General features: G+C 37.2%; 1 pseudogene; it reads left to right on the top strand.

Annotated features, from left to right (window-relative positions):
• Positions 1-4,055: 4,055 nt before the first annotated feature.
• LOC113884407 lies at positions 4,056-20,307 on the top strand (annotated as a pseudogene).
• The last annotated feature ends 155 nt before the right edge of the window (positions 20,308-20,462 follow it).

Below are 20,462 nucleotides of genomic sequence, written 5' to 3'. Positions count from 1 at the left end.
TAAGGTGTTTTAAATTGTTATACATTCAGATTTAATTTTAGAAAAGTTATGATCATGGAATATGCATCAACAAAATAAATTGATAAATTATCTTCATCTCCGGCCAACCACATTATATAATTTTCCAAGATGTGAATTTTAATGTAATGCAGGGAAGCTTTATTCTCTGAGCTATCTGTAATACTTGTTATCAGAGACAGATCTTGTCAGCATTTTGATTTTTATTATAAATTCCAAACTATTAACAGAAACAAAAAAGTCAACACCAATTTATAAAGAAGTAGGAGAAGAGGAAAACATGTATATTTCTACATATTTTGGAGTCATTCAAAATGAAAAATAATTTTCTCTGCAAGGGCAAGACAGAAGTGGGTGTTTTGAATGCATATTGTTGAGATAAGCAAACCATTTGGTTCTAGAAGATGGGGGCTATATTGAATGATTGTGTGCATGTGTGTGTGCTCAGTCTCTCAGTCATATCTGACTCATTGTGGCCCCATGAACCCCCTGGCCCACCAGGCTGCTCTGTCCATGGAATTTTCCAGGCAAGAAGACTGGAGTGGGTTGCCATTTCCTACTCAAAGGGATCTTCCCAACCCAGGGATTTATTGACAGATACTTATTGAAGTTCTCTCTCTGTGCCAGGCACTGGGATTACAGCAATGTACAAAACTGATAAAAATCCCTGCCCTCATAGAGCTAAACTTCAAGGTGTGGTAAATGTTATAGAGGTAAATGCAGACTGTTAAAAGAACCCATTCAACATAAACCCAATAGTTGTCTAATCATTTGTTCAAATATCTCTTGGAAAGGGCTAGGAAACTGACTTCCGCTATGTTTCCTCAGGAGTGAGTTCAGGAGGTAGTAGACTAGAGAGCCTGCAAATGATGGAGTAGGGTTTTGTTTATGCCTGAAGACCCTGTACCTTGCAATTCTATTTTTTGCAATGTGTAACCACCACATTGATGAGGTGCACTTAAGTTAGTTAAGGATGTCTCTTGCACAAACCTAGACTGGAATACATACAGGAATGTGCTGGCATTGCCTATATGGAAGTAAGCATGCTTCAAAATGGAAAAAAAGACAAACTTTTTTAGCATAATGATGTATAGAAAATATATAAGACAACAAGGGAGTTGATCCTTGAGAAAACTGGCACAGTTTACTGATACGTTTTGTTGTAGTGAGGGATAATTATTAGGAAACATTTAATGAGCACATATTCTATATGGGCAGTTTTAAGCCCTCTACATGTTCTAGTACAGGTGTGGGATATCTATGTGTGAATGTGAATATTAGGTGTAAATAATCTAACCTCATGTATTCTTTGAAAACCACAGAGATACAGATATTGAATAACAAAATGGGAAAAGATGACTTCTAAACGAAAGAGATGAGATGAATCTTATAGAGGATATGATTGAAGCTGAAACAATTGAAAGCAACATAGCTTTAAAAAGCTAAGAACTGTTTTCATTAACATGACTGCATTCTAGGAAATTCTTGCCCCAGAAAATAAAGTTACAAATAATTTTTTTGTTTGCTTTAAGAATGTCCTGAAAATCTACAGATCGGAACAAAAGACTACTCACGCAGCCTTCATCAGTGTAAATAGCTCCCTTTCCAGAACAAGAGATCACTCAAATGACTATTCAAATGGCTTTACCCTTCAAGTATGGCTTCATAATCCTTGCCTCACCTTATCAACAATCCTACCATTTGCCTATCCTGAAGTTTGCCCTATCCAATCAGACCCACTACCTCACATTGAAAGACATACTCTAAAATTAGTCCAGAGGATCAAACATATCCACTTTGGCAGATACTTTGAACTGAAGTCACTTACATAGCAAAGGACATTTGCAGATGTAATTAAGGTTACAGACCTGGGGAAATTACCCTGGATTATCTTGGTGGGCCCAATCTAATTACAGGTGTCCTCTGTCTACGGTCAGAGGGAGATGTAAAAATTGAAGAAGGGTCAAGAGAAATGAAACTTTGCTGGCTTTAAAGACAGAGGAGGGACTTCCCTGGTGGTTCAGTGGTTAAGACTTCATCTTCCAATGCAAGGGGTGTGGGTTCGAATTCTGGTCAGGGAGCTAAGATTCCACATGCCTTGGGGCCAAAAAACCAAAACATAAAGCGGAAGCTATATTGCAACAAATTCAATAAAGACTTTAAAAATACTTCAAGTTAAAAAAAAAATCTTTAAAAAAAAGAGACAAAGGAAAGAGACCATGAGCCAAGAAATGTGGGCAATATCTAGAAGCTAGAAACAGTGGGGAAACGGATTCTTTCCTAAATCCCCCAGAAAGAAACACAAGTCTTTCAACACCTTGCTTTTAGTTCAGTGACGACCATGTTTGACCTCTGACCTATAAAACTATAAAGTAATAAACTTGTGGATTTTTTTAGCTATAAAATTTGTGGTGATTTGTTATGGAAGCATAGAAAACTAATACATGGTACAATGTAAAAGTTCATCATTTTTGTGTATTGATATCCAATAGAACCAGCGACACCTTTGTTAAGAAGACTATGCCTTCCCTATTGATTTACATATTTGTTGAAAATCAATTGATCTCATAGATATGCCTATTTCTGGACTCTTCTTTACATTTCATTAATCTACATATGTATATATGCATAGTGTTATTATAATATTAGCATTGTAATATATAATAAGGATTTTCCTACTTATTAGAATTAACAGAAGCTAGGCATAATCTATTCTATTCATCTTTTTATATTACAACTATCATTTTTATACTTAGTATAAATTTTCCTTTGGGGTATCATTAGAAACTCATGGTCTTTTAAAAATTCAGTGAGTTCTAATTTAACATGATTATTATAATTTTTTATTATCAAATTGACTCAACTTGGTTAAGGGAACATCCTTAAACTGGCCTGTTTTGCTTGTTTAGAGTTCCCTTTAATGATCCCAAGAACATCTGACTTTCTTTAAAAAAAAAAAAAAATTCTGGATGCTTCTCATTTTTTTCCTGCTGCAGGACATGACATTCACTATCCTCAGAAACCTCAGTTTCCTCTAGAAGAGAATGACTTTAGAGATCAAAGTACGGGCCCAGAGGTGGGTTTTATAAGCATGGTGGTAAGCAAAAGCGCTTCTTCTGTGGCTGCACTGGACGGCCACAGTAAAGACTGCTTTTTATGGCTCAAATTGGTAGTTTCAGTTTAACACATTCTGTCATTGTACTTTACTTATTGTTGTATGGTTCCATCAATCACTAAGACTTTCCTCACACTGGCACTTCTAACAAAACAAAACAAAATAAAAGCCAAAAGTAGGATATCATTTTTCATCTTATACACTGGAGATTAAGAAGATTGATGATGCTCAGTGTAGGCCAGAGGGAAGGGAAACAAGACATTCCCATCAACTGCTGATGGTAGTATAAACCGGTATTACATTTTTAAAGAACAAGTTGGTAACATCTACTGATAGCGAAACACTTGTTGACTTAGAAATTCCATTTTTAGAAATTTTTCTTACATATAAACTCATATACAAGTATGTATGATTACTGCAACATTGCTTGACATAGTATATAACAGGAAACCATCTAATGTCATCATGAGAGGACTCATCAAATAAATTATGGTACAGCCATAAGATAAAAAGCTATGGAACCACTAAAAAAAATGCATTTCCATGGAAAAATGCCTAAGATACATTTTTGGGTGAAAAAGTAAGCTAAAGAAAGTTAGTTTAGTTTGATCCCTTGTGTGTGTATGTGTACATATACACACATATACACATACGGATCATATAGATATACATGTTTGCATTCTAATAGCAAATGTCGGGATATACAAGAAACAATGGTTTTACCTTAGGAAATTTGAATAGGGAAGATCAGAGAGAGGAAGACTTTTACTCCCTTTTTTATAATCTTTTGTAACAGATTAAATATAACACTTTAAAAAATACTGTCAAATTAAAACAGGGAATAGAAAAGAAGGTTGTGATTACAGTGTAGCAACTTTCTAACAAAGAATTAGCTAGTGAAAGATGCTTTGGAATCTTATTAAGCCTAGGTTGAAACATGAAGACCTATGACATTTATTTACTGGAGATGGAATCCATGGGAAAGAGCTATGATGGGAGAGCTTATATTATCACTGGCATGTGGAATAGCAATGCACCAATATTTCGGCACTTAATGAAGAAACTCCAAAAGATAAACGAGTATATATGACTGTGGCAAAGGACACGGTAGTCATGGAGGCAGGGGAGGCTATCTATTTTCAGCTGGAGACAGCTGTACATGTGTACTCTGCAAAAGAGTGTTTGTGGCATTTTAGGAGAAACCCCTTTACTTCTTCACAAGATTGAAACAACCTGAGGGAAAAAGCTGTACCAATGCAGGAAATCCATGAGGTGGTAAGTTGACAGTGCAAGTCTGAGAAGGAGGAACCAATCACTCCTGTTGGTGGATGGGGTCCAGTGTCACCGTACGAGGATGAAGCAGAAGAGGAAAGTGATAATGAACTCTCAAGTGTAACAGATGGTGTGCCTAAGGACTGTCCTGAGACGATCCTATATTCTTGGGGAGAATTGTTAGGAAGATGGTACAGTAACCTTGGTGCATAACAGAAAGGGCTATCTGCTGTGGGAAAGAGTGGTGTTCCTGAAGCATTGAAGGAAGAGGTAATGATAAGCAGGCTGCCATGACAACCGGGCAATGCTGGATAGATATCAATTTCTTATCACAGTGAACTAAGCCCAGGAGAGTGATATTCATCACACATTTCTTGCATATAATTAAAGATACCAGAAGACATGGCCAGGAATTGCTCTACAAGATCTGCAAGGCCTACTCTATGATGAAGACATTCATCAAGAACAGTTTTTTCTTGCTGCTGTATCACTGCAGCATATGCCAGAGGAACAGTATTCTGTGTTTTGGTGAAAATCAGGAATGACTATTTATGAGACTTCTACAAAAACAGCTTTGAAGACCATCACTGCAAATTCTGTCAGTTAGAGAGACTGTCAAGGGCAGTCACTGGACCTGCACAATCACTTTTCTGATCTGAACCTGGAAGCTTATATGTATGAACCCCAGTGGTTTCTGACTCCTTTTACTGTCAAGTTCCCACTCTGCATGGTCTTCTCTATCATTGACTTACTACTTTGTGAAGGATTGAACATAATCTTTCATGTAGCCTTGGCTCTCCTAAAGACCTAAAAGAGAGATTTTCTATAAGCTGAATTTGAAGGTACTTAGAAGGAAATGGCAACCCACTCCAGTGTTCTTACCTGGAGAATCCCAGGGACGGGGGAGCCTGGTGGGCTGCCATCTATGGGGTCACAGAGTCGAACATGACTGAAGCGACTTAGCTTAGCTTAGCTAAAAGTTCTTCAGAGCTCAGCTTCTTAGAGTTAATTAGAGATGGCAGAGTAGGAGAGAGGCTCAAGAAGGAGGGAATATATGTACACATATAGCTGATTCACATTGTTGTACAGCAGAAACTAATACAACATTGTAAAGCAATAATTCTTCAACTATTAAAAACTTAAGTTATTCAGAGATACAAGGCAGAGGAAAATGTAAGAAGGTTAATGGAGCAGGCTTTCAATATTAAGGTATCAACTAAGAAACTGAGGAAAAAAGAGAAAGAATATCAGACAATGTGAGAGTCATCTGCAACAGGAAGACCCAGTGGATCTATAGTTTGTATATTTGCAGGTAACTCTCCTCTTGGGTTTATACTAGGAATCTTCATAAGCTGAGAGAAAGAGAGGGAAAAGGAAAGAGAGAAAGTGGATATCAACCACCTTCAAAAATGAGAAAAAAGGAAAATGACAAAGTACTGTTTTAGCTGTGCAAGGTCACATCCTAATCTACTTTAATCTTTTCCTCCATAGTATATTATATCCTTCAAGATCCCAAAGAAGAGCAATGATTTAGTCAAATATTTGGTTAAACATAGTAACTAGTTATATTTGTTCAACTCTATCACTAATAGTGTCAAGTTCCTGCTGCTGCTGCTAAGTCACTTCAGTCGTGTCTGACTCTGTGTGACCCCATGGGCGGCAGACACCAGGCTCCCCCGTCCCTGGGTCAAGTGGAGAGCACTCTAAATGTCCAATACTCAAATTTTAAAACAACTTAAAATGTTCATTGCCTCATACCAAGCTTCACGTTTATATGATGCATAAAAGTTATAAATGTCTGTAGTACTTCGAAACATTTAGTGTTGATCAATTTGCAAAAGTTTTTAAACAATTTAAAGAACATTGCCAAACAAGTAAAGTGTGCCTGATGGACTAAAAATGAATTAGAAAGAAAAAAACTGAAATGGTAGAAAAAATTTTTAACACATTTTTTTGTTGTTACTTTTCTTATATGTACTTTTTTTCATATATTATGAAAGCAAGGCATAACATTACAATAGAAAGCAAAAAGAATACTATGAGCCCCTAATTCTGTCTATCCACAGATATTAATAGTAGAATTTAACAATGTGGTAGAGCTTTGTTCCTAAACACACACTTCTCTTTCCTCTGAACACAATTATCTTTCATCCTAAGGAGCCCTGTCATTCCTGTCACCAGAGTCTTAATGTTATTAGTTTTTAAACCTGAAGGAGGAAAAGGCTGAAGGATCCAAAAGGAGCATCGTATAAAGAGGCAAAATGACTGAAACGAAACTTCATAATTCACAGCTTCTCTTTGGATTAATTCTGAGGCCTAAAAACTACCACATAGCTACTCAATAACTGTCAAACAAACAAATGTGTCAACAAGCAAAATCGATTTAATACATATCGATTAATATTTAATGTTCAATTTCTCATAAGAATGTTATTTCTATCTTCAGGATAAAAATTTTAAACAGCTTTCAGCTCCTGACATATTTTTCTTGGGCCTGACACTGTCTCTTTCTGTTTCAGCTCTGTTGTATCACCATATCTGAACCAACCACTCTGAGGTAACTAGCACGTTATCACTTTACATTTTCCTCACTTCCTTAATCCTGTAACAGACATGAATATTTTGTTTAATCCAATGCACTTCAGTTGTTGCTCATGTGAAGAATAGATACCTTATCATTGGGATTTGGTTTGAGGGCATTCAGCTCCTGACATATTTATCTTGGGCCTGACACTGGCCCTTTCTGTTTCAACTCTGTTGTATCACCATATCTGAACCAACCACTCTGAGGTAAGTAGCACGTTATCTCTATCACAGTAATTGGCCTGAATATTAAGAATCTAGAAATGCCTTTAAAACACAAAGCAGCCATTCCTTACCTATATCCCGAATCATCAAATGTTTTCATATATTCTCTTTAAAATTTTTAAACTTCTTTAAAAATGCTTTATTGTATTCACATGTAAAAAAGAGGATAATAAGTAACCCAAAATTAAGCACCACTGCTTCTTACTTCAAAGAATGTCCTTTAGATTTCCTATTGTTTGCAAACTGTATATATATAAAGTAAAAGTGAAGTTGCTCAGTCGTGCCCAACTCTTTGTGACCCCGTGGGATTCTCCAGGCAAGAATACTGGGGTGGGTTGCCATTTCCTTCTCCAGGGGATCTTCCAGACCCAGGGATTGAACCCAGGTCTCCCGCGTTGCAGGTAGACCCTTTAACCTCTGAGCCACCAGGGCAGACATATATATAAAAAATACACATCAAATACTCCAGTAGGAACAATAACAATTATTTAAGAACTTCAATAAGTAATACTTTTGCCTAATGTACAATGTAACAATGTTCATTATAAAGAAGTTTCTCCCTTTTTAAAAACATTTTCATTTATTTATTTTTGGTTGTACTGGATCTTCACTGCTGCGCACTGGCTTTCTCTAGTTATGGAGAGTGGGGGCTCCTCTCTAGCTGCAGTGCACAATCTTACTGTGCTGGCTTCTTGTGTTGTGGAGCGCAGGCTCTAGAGAGTAGTTGCGGCACACAGGCTCAGCTGCCCCACAGTATGTGAAATCTTCCCAGAGCAGGGACTGAATCCTGTGTCACCTGCACTGGCAGATGGAATCTTAACCACTGGATCACCAGGGAAGTCCATGAAGAAGTTTTAACACGGAGGAGAACATTCCCCCGCAACCCCAGAAACTTTAAGAAAATATATTCTTCTTCAAGAACATTTACGGTTTCTGAATGTTTGACTTTCAAACACCAAGCACAGATTTTAGTCTTTCAAACACCAAGAACAATTTTCAGTCTTTTTCCCTTGAGGATGATGTTACCTGGGAGTTCGTTATATACAGCCCTTATCATGTAGAGACAGTTCCCTTCTATCTCTAGTTTAATGAGGGTTTTTATCATGAAGAAATGCTGGATTTGTCAAATGCTTTTTCAACATCAGTTGAGATGGACATATGGTTCTCCTCCTTTATTCTATAATGTGGTGAATTATACTGATTGACTTTTATATGTTGAACTACACTTGCATTTCTGGGATAAATCCCCCTTGGTCTTGGTGTGTGATCTTTTTAACATGCTGCTGAATTCTATTTGCTAGCATTTTATTGAAGAATTTTATATCTACTTTCACTAGGAATATTGGCCCACAGTTTCCTTGTAGTGTCTTTTTGACTAGCTTTAGTATCAGGATAATTATAGCTTCATAAAATGAGTTAAGAAGTATTCTTTCCTCTTCTAAATATTGGAAGAGTTTGAGAAGTAATCATGTTAATTCTTTAAATGTTTGTAGAATTCACCAATGCAGTTATGTGGTCCTAGGCTTTTCTGTGTTGTGAGATTTCCAACTGCTGATCCAATCTCCTTATTTGTTATAGGTCGATTTAGATTTTCTATTTCTTCTTTAGTTAGTTTGGGTAGTTTGTGTGTTTGTTATAGGGGCTTCCCTGCTGTCTCAGATGACAAAGAATATATCTGCGATGTGGGAGACTCAGGTTCAGTCCCCGGGTTGGGAAGATTCCCCTGGAGGAGGGATTGGCTACCCACTCCCATGTTTGTTATAATACTTTTTATTTCTGTAAAGTCAGTGATAATATCCCCTATTTAATTTCTGATTTTAGAATTTGAGTATTTTCTCTTTTTTCTTAATCTTTAGATTGGTCCAGTTTGTTGTTTTTTTTTTTTTTTTTTCTTTCAAACAATCAATTTTTGGCTTCATTGAGCCTCTCTATTGCTTTTCTAGTCTCCATTTCATTTATTTCTACTCCAATTCTTGTTATTTCTTTCCTCTTTGTGGCTTCAAATTCAATTGAATTTAACATACTCAGGAATTAATTTTTTCTAAAATGCAAGAATAAATAATAATCTCTGAGTCATCGGGCAAAGAGCAACCTATTTGTTAGATTTACTTTTTAAATCCATGTGAACAGCTCTCATATAATTTGCAAAAGAATATTACTATGTCATTATGAAGATACTATATTTAGAAAAGGGCAAAGGTCATGAGGGAAAACTACCATACTTTGAATGTTAAGGCTATCTTGTAGTTTATGAGACTTGTGCCAGGCTGAAAGAAAGTAGTACAAGGGGCCTCTGGGATGTTTACAGGAAAAACTAAAATCAAGCCTCTCATTTTTAGACCATCATGTTATCATGAGACACATCCGAACTTGGTCTGTTTCTGAAGAAAACAAGCATGACAAGCACTCTCTCATATCCCGTGAACACTGACTTCTCCCTGGAGAGAAGAACATGGGTTGATGTCACTACTATAATATGCGTTTCACAACTCTCCCCCGAACATATGGCTCCTATGTCCCTAAGACTGGCTCTACTCAGAATAGTTGCCTTCTGCCACGTATGACAAACCCACAGCTAACATCATTTTAAACAGTGAAAAGCTGAAAGCATTTCATCTAAGATCAAGAACAAGACAAGGATATCCATTCTCACCACTCTTATTCAACATAGTTTTGGAAGTCCTAGTCAAAGAAATCAGAAAATAAAAAGAAATAAAAGGGATATAAATTAGAAAAGAAGTAAAATTGTTTGCTTAAGACATGATACTTTACATAGAAAATCCTAAATGCTACCAGAAAACTATTAGAGATAGTCAATAAATTCAGTAAAGTTGCAGGATACAAAATTAATACACAGAAATCTCTTGTATTTCTTATACACTACAATTAAAGATCAGGAAAGGAAATTAAGGAAACAATCTCATTTACCATTTAATCAAAAAGCATAAAATACCTAGGAAGAAACCTATCTAAAAAGACAAAAGACCTGTACTCTGAAAACTATAAGATACTGATGAAAGAAATCAAAGATGACACAAACAGATGGAAAGATATACCATGTTCTTGAACTAGTAGAATCAATAGTGTCAAAATGACTATACTACCCAAGGCAATGTACAGATTTAATGCAATCCCTATCAAATTACCAATGGAATTTGTACAGAACTAGAACAAAAACTCAAAAATTTGTACAGAAACATGAAAGACTTTGAATAGCCAAAGCAACCCTGAGAAAGAAAAACAATGCTGGAGCAATCAGGCTCCCTGGTTTCAGACTATATTACAAAGCTATGGTAATTAAAAGAGTATGGTACTGTCACCAGAAAAAAGAAAACCACCAGAAATATATTCAATGGGACAGGCTAGACAGTCCAGAAATAAACCCATACACCTATGGTTAATTAATCTATGACCAGAAAGGCAAGAATACACAATGGAGAAAAGATAGTCTCTTCAATAAGTGATGCTGGGAAAATTGGACAGCTACATGTAAAAGAATGAAATTAGAAAATTCTCTAACACCATACACAAAACTAAACTCAAAATGGATTAAAGACTTAAATGTAAGGCTGAACACTATAAAACTCTTAGAAGAAAACATAGGCAGAAAACTCTCTGACATAAACCACAACAGGATCTTTTTTGATCCATTACTCCTAGAGTAATGAAAATAAAAACAAAAGCAAATGGGGACTAACTAAACTTTTTATTTGCATAGCAAAGAAAATCATAAATGAAACAAAAAGACAACCATCAGAATGGGAGAAAATATTTGCAAATGAAGCAACTGACAAGGGGCTTAATCTCCAAAATATACAAACAGTTCATGCAGTTCAATATCAAAAAATAACCCAATCAAAAAATTGGCAGAAGACCTAAACAGACACTTCTCCAAAGAAGATGTACAGATGGCCAAAAAGCACATGAAAAGATGCTCAGCATCACTTATTATTGTTATTGTTTATTCACTAAGTCGTGTCTGACTCTCTCCAACCCCATGGAGTGTAGCCTGCCAGGCTTCTCCAACCATGGGATTTCCCACGCAAGAATACTTGAGTGGATTACCATTTCCTTCTCCAGTGGGTTGTCATTTTCTTCTCACTACTTATTAGAGGAATACAAATCCAAACTATAATGAAGTATTACCTCATATCAGTCAGAACTGCCATTATCAAAAAAAATTCTACAAACAGTAAATGCTGGAGAAGATGTGGAAGAAAGGAAACCTACACTGTTGTTGGAAATGTAAATTCATTCAACTATGGAGGACTGTATGGAGGTTCCTTAAAAAGCTAAAAATAGAGCTACCATAGGTCCAGCGATCCCACTCCTGAGCATATATCTGAAGAATACCATAATTCAAAAAGATATATGTACCTTAATGTTCCTTGTAACACTATTTACAATAGCTCGGATATGGAGGCAAACTAAATGTCCATCGACAGAGGATTGAATAAACAAGATGTGGTACACATATACAATGGAATATTACTAAGTCATAGAAAAGAATGAAATAACGCCATTTGCAGCAACATGGATGGATCTACAGATTATCATACTATAAGTGAAGTAAGTCAGACACAGAAAGACAAATAGCATATGATGTTGCTTATATGTGAAATCTAAAATAATGATACAAATTAACTTATTTGCAAAGCAGAAACAGACTCAAAAACTGACTTCAGAAACAGACTTATGGTTACCAAAGCAGGAAACGTAGGGGCAAGGGATAAATTAGGAGTTTGGGATTAATATACACACACAAATATGTATAAAAAAGAAAATCAACAGGGACCTACTGTACAACACAGGGAATTCTACTCAATATTATGTAATAATCTATATGGGAAAGGAATATGAAAAGAATAAACATATGTATAACTGATTCACTTTGCTGTACACCTGAAACTAACACAACATTGTAAACCAACTATATGCCAACATAAAATAAAAATTAAATTAAAAAATAAGTAAAGATTTGAATACTGCCCCCTCCCACTCAGAAAAAAGAATAGTTGCCTTCTCTCTGTTTTCATTTGCATCTCCCACTTGGCTTACATTTCACTTTACCTGACCAGGATCACCTCCATCACCAGGTGTCTCATCCTACCCACTCACTTCCTAATTTTCCCAGTGTTTCCTATGCTTTATTAACTATGATCATTCAGAGACCCAAAGTCATATCTAATGGGTTGTAATCAGAAAATCACCATCAATGATTTTCTGTTATTCTCAGTAGATGACTTAAGGGAAATCAAGAAAAGCATGAAAGGACATCCTAAGTGGTTAAGTGTGGTTAATAGATAGCAATACTTACCCCAATTAGGAGGCTTTCTACAGAAAATAAGGAGAAGGAAATGGCAACCCACTCCAGTATTCTTGCCAGGAGAATCCCATGGACAGAGGAGCCTGATGGGCTACAGTCCACAGGGTCGCAAAGAGTCGGATACGACTGAGCGACTTCACTTTCACTTTTACTTTCTACAGAAAATAATGAAACATTGGTTTAAACAGTAAAGGCATTTATCACCTTAGATGACAAGAAGCTCATAGTAAGTATACTCCAGGTTTAATCCATCGGCTCATTAGCATTATCTAAGACAGGTTCTTTTCATTTTCTTCTGTGTGATCTCATTGTGTTAGCTTTGTTTTCAAGCTGGCTCCTTTCTGGTAGTAAGATGACGTAGCAGGTCTAGTTATCTTCAGACATGGTAGTGTCCAGGGCATTTGCCTCTTCCTTGAGTGTATCTCTTTCATTTTAAGAATGAAGGTTTTTAAGATTATATTTAAAATTATTTACATCTTTGTGCTGCTGACCTTTTTCATCTTTCCAACCTTCAATGGCATCCATTAAAAACAAAATGTCTATGTAAAATACTTTAATAACATTCATGGAACTGTTGCTGAATGAGGTGGGGGTTTTTAGGGGTGGGGTGGGCAGTGAGGTGCACAGGCTACTGGAAGGTGAGATGCTACTGGGGCTTAAGTCCAATAAGAACAGAATTTAGAACCAGGAACAAAAGTTTTGATTCAAAATTTCTTGACCTCTCATTTTTTTTAACCTCCTTACTTCTAAAAGATTTGTATTCTATAAATTACCTTGGTTAAGCTTTCTTAATCTTATATTCTAAAATGTCTCCATTAATCAATAACCACCACTGTACCACCTCCAAAATATCCATTAAGCATTTCATTCACTAAATACGATTTTCTTTCCTTCCAGAGTATTTTACTGTGCCAACTGCAATATTCCTCTGATTCAATAGAACCTCCAATCCATTGACCATTGACTGATCATCACTCCATCATTTGATTCTTTCTTAGGCCCAAAAAAACTTGCCCAGAAACTTCCCAGTAGACTGACCTTCATATCTTAGTGGCTGGAACTGAATCATACGTTCTTCTTAAACTAAAATTGTTAAGAAAAATAGAGTTACCAGGATTAGTTTAAACCAGTCAGAATGTTTTTCCTGAGGGGGGACTAGTTTAATCTTCCTGAGAGGCAACTACCTGCACATTAATTCCAAGAAAATATGGGGACTAAATGTTGCATAGTTAGCCAATAGTAACTGCTCTAGTGGTGGCAGTGGTTTAGTTGCTAAGTTGTATTTGACTCTTGTGACCTCATGGACTGTCGCCTACCAGGCTCCTCTGTCCATGGGATTTTCCAGACAAGAATATGAGAATGGGTTGCCATTTTCTTCTGCAGGTGCTCTTCCCAACCCAGGGATTGAATCTGTGTCTCCTGCATTGCAGGTGGATTCTTTACTGCTGAGCCACCAGGGAAGCCCAACAACTATAGTATTATACTATGCGTAAAATTTATTTTTTAGCCTCAGCTACAAGTGACATTCTTCACAGTCACTGTTCGTCAGGAATATAATAGGCATTAAGTATAGCTCTGTTTCCATCAATCACATTCTAGAACTGGTTCTACCAAATGCTTGTTGGATGACTTTAGGTAAGGCATCTAACCTCTTGATTTCCACACCCAAACATGATAAAAATATTGTTCTTCATATGCCAGGGGATAGCTGGGGAAATAATTACACTGAACAAATGCAAAGCTATCTTATTTTAGCTTCCCATATTGCCTGTTCTATTTTTTCATTCATACACCCTTAAAACAAATATTTGTTGACAGTATGCTTTATATAATATATGAAATAAATATTGGGGAATCAAAAAAGGTTTCACCATACCCCTGCATCTAAGGTATTAAGCAGTGAATGATTTAGCAACAACTACTTACTCTTGGAGTACAGAATCAGGGAAGTATAAGATGCCTTACCATGCAGTGTAAGATGTAAGACAAGAAAAGTAAAGTGGGATAATGAGAGGTGTTGTTTGTGGAACCATAATAGTTGCTTCACTGGCATGTGACCCACCCTATTTTACTAAAGTGGCTGCAACCAAGTGTATGAGTCCAGAGATGCCTACATGGCTTTTCTAGCTTAAGTATTAACTGGGTTTTAATATTTACTGATACATAATATAAGCAAAACAACAAGATGAGTTTATGCTACAAAACTGTGAACAAGAACTAACAGAAGACTGGTTACTGCCTGAGCTAGTGAGAAAAAAGTGAAATTGCCATTAATGGACTAAGTAAAAAAAACTGCCTTCCTGATGAACTAATAAACTTTTGTTCTGGAATTTTGTTTGGAATTATAAAAAAAAAAAAACACAAAACACTCATGGTTTCAAAGTCAGCTGACAAATTGTCTAAAAGATCCCACGGGTCAAAAATATTTTTCAATTTTGGAAAACTAACATTTCAGAAAAAAATGTTAAAATACAATTGCTATTGTATGTACTTGTTCTTAAAAAATATAAGGGAGAAGAATGTCAGACTCTTTTTGACCCCATGGACTGCAGCCCGCCAGGCTCCTCTGTCCATGGGATTCTCCAGGCAAGAATACTGGAGTGGGTGGCCATGCCCTCCTCCAGGGGATCTTCCTGACCTAGTGTCTTTTATGTCTCCTGTACTATCAAGTGGGTTCTTTACTACTGGTGCCACCTGGGAAGCAATATATCAATATTTTGGATGGAGGAGACTTCTGGAGGGAATTATGCTTCTGGCATGTTGAAAGTTGTTACAGAACAGGACTAGAAAGTGAAAAGCTACAGGTTCCTGCTATTAATGGGAGTAGGAAAGCATAGAAAGAATATTGGTAATTTAAACTTATGATAGTTTTGTATCTGATTTCTCAAACAGTTCTGTGGATTTGGAACCAGTATTTGATGGGAGGGGGAAATTTCCAACATCAAAATCCTAGGATTCTGACAGTAGAACACCAGAAGACAAGCTTTGTCACTGCCAAATAACTCCCTTGCTGCTGCTTCTGCTGCTAAGTCGCTTCAGTCGTGTCCAACTCTGTGCGACCCCATAGACAGCAGCCCACCAGGCTACCCCGTCCCTGGGATTCTCCAGGCAAGAACACTGGAGTGGGTTGCCATTTCCTTCTCGAATGCATGAAAGTGAAAAGTGAAAGGGAAGTTGCTCAGTCGTTTCCAACCCTCAGCGACCCCATGGACTGCAGCCCACCAGGCTCCTCCATCCATGGGATTTTCCAGGCAAGAGTACTGGAGTGGGGTGCCATTGCCTTCTCCGAAATAACTCCCTTAGCAGGGTATAATACAGAAAGTAAAATAGCAAGTCACCTCCATTATTGCTGTGTGGTTCAGTGAAGTTCTAATTCATCAGTTGAAACAACTTAAACAATTCACATTAGCTTTGCTATACTGGAGAACAATATGGTGATGAGCTCCTTTGGAGCAAAGCTATCCTGCAGTCTGTGGAGCTTGTGATCCTTGCAACCTCTACATTCAAGCAAGGTTGAAGGCACTGTGGTTGAAGCATGGACACCTCTTCTGTTGGTCTCTTTTTTCACAGTAAAAAGCAAGTAAGCACCAAATCAATTAATTGCAAAGGAAAGATGAAACAGCAGGGCACTGAGATACTAGAGACAAAACTTTCTTGGCAAAGGCACAAGGTAAGTTGCTTGACATAGCTGTGAGATAATAGATATCTATGAAAAACTGGCTACTTGTCAATCTACTTGATTAAAGGAGAAGCAATAATAAACATTTTAATTTTGTTTGCTAAAAGTAACTGATACTTATTTGGGGCCAGGAACTAATAAAGCTAATAAAGCTTTTATGGAAACTGTTTCATTTAATCTTCTGGACAATCCCATGAGATAATTACTTTCAGTTCAGTTCAGTTCTATTCAGTTCAGTCTCTCAGTCATGTCCGACTCTTTGCGACCCCATGAATTGCAGCACACCAGGCCTCCCTGTCTATCACCAACTCCTGGAGTTCACCCAGACTCACGTCCATCAAGTCAGTGATGCTGTCCAGCCATCTCATCCTCTGTCATCCCCTTCTCCTCTGCCCCCAATCCCTCCCAGCATCAGAGTCTTTTCCAATGAGTCAACTCTTCGCATGAGGTGGCCAAAGTACTGGAGTTTCAGCTTTAGCATCATTCCTTCCAAATAAATCCCAGGGCTGATCTCCTTCAGAATGGACTGGTTGGATCTCCTTGCAGTCCATGGGACTCTCAAGAGTCTTCTCCAACACCACAGTTCAAAAGCATCAATTCTTCGGCGCTCAGCCTTCTTCACAGTCCGACTCTCACATCCATACATGGCCACAGGAAAAACCGTAGCCTTGACTAGATGGACCTTTGTTGGCAAAGTAATGTCTCTGCTTTTGAATATGCTATCTAGGTTGGTCATAACTTTCCTTCCAAGGAGTAAGCGTCTTTTAATTTCATGGCTGCAATCACCATCTGCAGTGATTTTGGAGCCCCCCAAAAATAAAGTCTGACACTGTTTCCACTGTTTCCCCATCTATTTCCCATGAAGTGATGGGACCGGATGCCATGATCTTCGTTTTCTGAATGTTGAGCTTTAAGCCAACTTTTTCACTCTCCTCTTTCACTTTCATCAAGAGGCTTTTTAGTTCCTCTTCACTTTCTGCCATAAGGGTGGTGTCATCTGCATATCTGAGCTTATTGATATTTCTCCCGGCAATCTTGATTCCAGCTTGTGCTTCTTCCAGTCCAGCGTTTCTCATGATATACTCTGCATATAAGTTAAATAAGCAGGGTGACAATATACAGCCTTGACGTACTCCTTTTCCTATTTGGAACCAGTCTGTTGGTCCATGTCCAGTTCTAACTGTTGCTTCCTGACCTTCATACAGATTTCTCAAGAGGCAGGTCAGGTGGTCTGGTATTCCCATCTCTTTCAGAATTTTCCACAGTTTATTGTTATCCACACAGTCAAAGGCTTTGGCATAGTCAATAAAGCAGAAAGAGATGTTTTTCTGGAACTCTCTTGCTTTTTTGATGATCCAGCAGATGTTGGCAATTTGATCTCTGGTTCCTCTGCCTTTTCTAAATCCAGGTTGAACATCAGGAAGTTCACGGTTCACGTATTGCTGAAGCCTGGCTTGGAGAATTTTGAGCATTACTTTACTAGCATGTGAGATGAGTACACTTTACAGAAAACAATTGAGGCAAAATTTTAATTTATTTAAGATATCATAGATATTAAGTGATGGAGCTGGAAATTTTAAAAGCCAGGAATTCTAACTTTAGAAATCACGTTCTTAATATTTACTGTCCTTTCAAAGACTATCCTTTTCCACATAGAATTTAGCTTTTTCTTTATCTTTACTTCACCAGAAAGCCATCTTTCATAACTTTGTTTTTTTTTTTTTTTTGGTGGGGGGGCAGGGGGGCTACACCTAGAGCATGTGGAATTTTAGTTCCTCAACTAGGGATCAAACCCTCACCCCCTGCTTTGGAAGCACAGAATCTTAAACACTGGACCACCAGGAAAATATTTTAATAACATCTTTAAAAGTATAGTAGGTAGCTGTAATGTAAAATACTAAATATATGTCATCATGTAATCTTAAGAGTGGAATTACTTTACTGTTTTAAAAGTCCTATGAATAATCTGACAAATAACCTACTCTTTAATGTAGTAGACTGATTAGAAAAGAAGTTCTACTTAAGACAAATTAGAATAATATAGAACAATTGTTTGGTTTTTTTTTTCCACTCTGACACAACAGATAATGTTCACTTCTGGATAAAATTGTATAGCCACGTGCAATTCAAGTCTTTCATTTGGGTTGTCTCAGAGCTAACAACCCAAACTTCTGCTTGTTTCCCCTTTTCTCTTCACTACAAACCTAAGCCATTTCCACATTCCATGGGACTTAATTCTCATTCCCCCATCTCTTCAGACAATCTTGCCTCCTGTGTCACTGAAGGTGAGACCACCAGGCTTGAAATCCATGAATTCTCTGCTGCTAGACTAACAAATGTATCCAACTGTGTATCCATCCTTCCAATCTTCCCTCAGAAGATAAAGTCTCCTCTCCTTTTGGTCCAAATTGAATTCTCTGTGCTCTTGGTTCCACCCTCTACCATCTCAAGGAAGCAGAACCATGAATTTTCCATTTCATCTCTTGTGTTGTGGTAGATTTGTCAAATACATTGTTGCCATGCCCACAGCCTCTTATGTGGGAAGGGAAACCATCCAGTCTTTAGGTGAGATGAGTGGATTTTTTTTAAAAGAAAAGTTATGAAATGATCTTTGATGTGTGTTTTGTCTGTGGAGGTCATTCACTTTAAGATGAAAGTTTATACTGCACAGTTGCTAGAGAACTAAGCATCTCAGCATAGGAATGATAACAACATTGAACATTATTTACGGTTAAAAATATAATTCATAGCAGTCTGTAGGCTTTAATCATTTCCTATTCTCAAAGAATTCCTGCAGTATAGGTTCTAATATTCCTATTTTCAGATAAGGAAACCAAGCCTCAGAGAACGTAGGTAATTTTCCAAGGTTAATGAGTCACTGAGCTGGAGTCTGGATACAAAGCTTATGAAATTTCTGTTCTCGTCATGCTAGATTTTCCTAGCCAAAAATATTATGGCAAAAACATTAACATGAAGTTAATTCTATTTTATCATTTGCCATTCTGGCTTGACATCAAAAATAATTGGAATTGGTTTATGTAAGTATATAATCAGCATAAATAGATGAATAATTAGAGGAAGAAAAATAAAATCAAGCTAGGGGCAAATCTAGTGTTTTGGAAGTTAAATTCTCTAAAGATTGTTGCATTAGGAAGGAGTGATGCTGTTAGGATTTCGTAGCTCCTGAGGACTCAAAAGATTGGTCATGAGACGTGATCATTATTTATTTATCATTGCACTGGGTCTTCATTGCTGCACTTGGGCTTTCTCTAGTTGTGGAGGGCATGAGCTTCTCATTTCAGTGGCTTCTCCTTGCAGAGCAAGGACTCCAGGTGCACAGGCTTAGCTGCTCTGCAGCATGTGAAGTCTTCCCTGAACAGGCAGGCAGATTCTTAACCACTGGACCACCAGGGAAGCCTGAGGTGATTATTAAATACATGTATTAAGTAAATACATAATAAAATGTATGTATTTTATTAAGTAAAATACACTATGTATTAAGTAAAACATAGTGAGATGCATCTGGAACAAATGTTTGCTTAATGAACCGTAACTAACAAGGACCTACTGTATACCACGGTAAACTCTACTCAATACTCTGTAATGGCCTATATGGAAAAAGGATCTAAAAGAGTAGATATATGTACAACTGATTCATTTTGCTATACACCTGAAACTAACACAACATTGTAAATCAACTATACACCAATAAATTTTTTTTTTAAAGGAAGTCTATAAAGAAAGAGTAGATGTTCGTTAACATTAATTTGAGCACAGCTCTGTGAAATATCACCGACATAAGTATTCAGGCACTAACATTCCAAAACATGGTATAACAAAAAAGAACATATTCTAAAAATGGTTACCTGTCATGGTTCTTAAAATTTTGAAGAATTCAAGTTGGAATCTATTCTTGACTTTACACCATTTTCCTTACTGCTTAACATTTACAGGTACTTGTTTCTGGACCAGAGGGGCACTTTTATGGATAAAAAGAATAAAGCTAGAGATGGACTTACCATGAGCAATTACCAAAAGACACTTACCAAAAGTGTCTTTGAAGGAAAAGCTACACTTAGAAAAACATAACCCAAACTTCCTCCTATTTGGATCATTCTATGACTTCTTTGGGCTTCCCTGGTGGCTCGGTCAGTAAAGAATCCGCCTGCAATGCCGAAGACACGGGTTCAATCCCAGGGTCAGGAAGACACCCTGGAGCAGCACATGGCAACTCACTCCAGTAT

The sequence above is a fragment of the Bos indicus x Bos taurus genome, chromosome 26 (genome assembly GCF_003369695.1).
Source record: "Bos indicus x Bos taurus breed Angus x Brahman F1 hybrid chromosome 26, Bos_hybrid_MaternalHap_v2.0, whole genome shotgun sequence".
Lineage (NCBI taxonomy): Eukaryota > Metazoa > Chordata > Mammalia > Artiodactyla > Bovidae > Bos > Bos indicus x Bos taurus.
The sequence above is the reverse complement of the archived record's forward strand: the minus strand, read 5'-3'. Positions and strand labels throughout refer to the sequence as shown.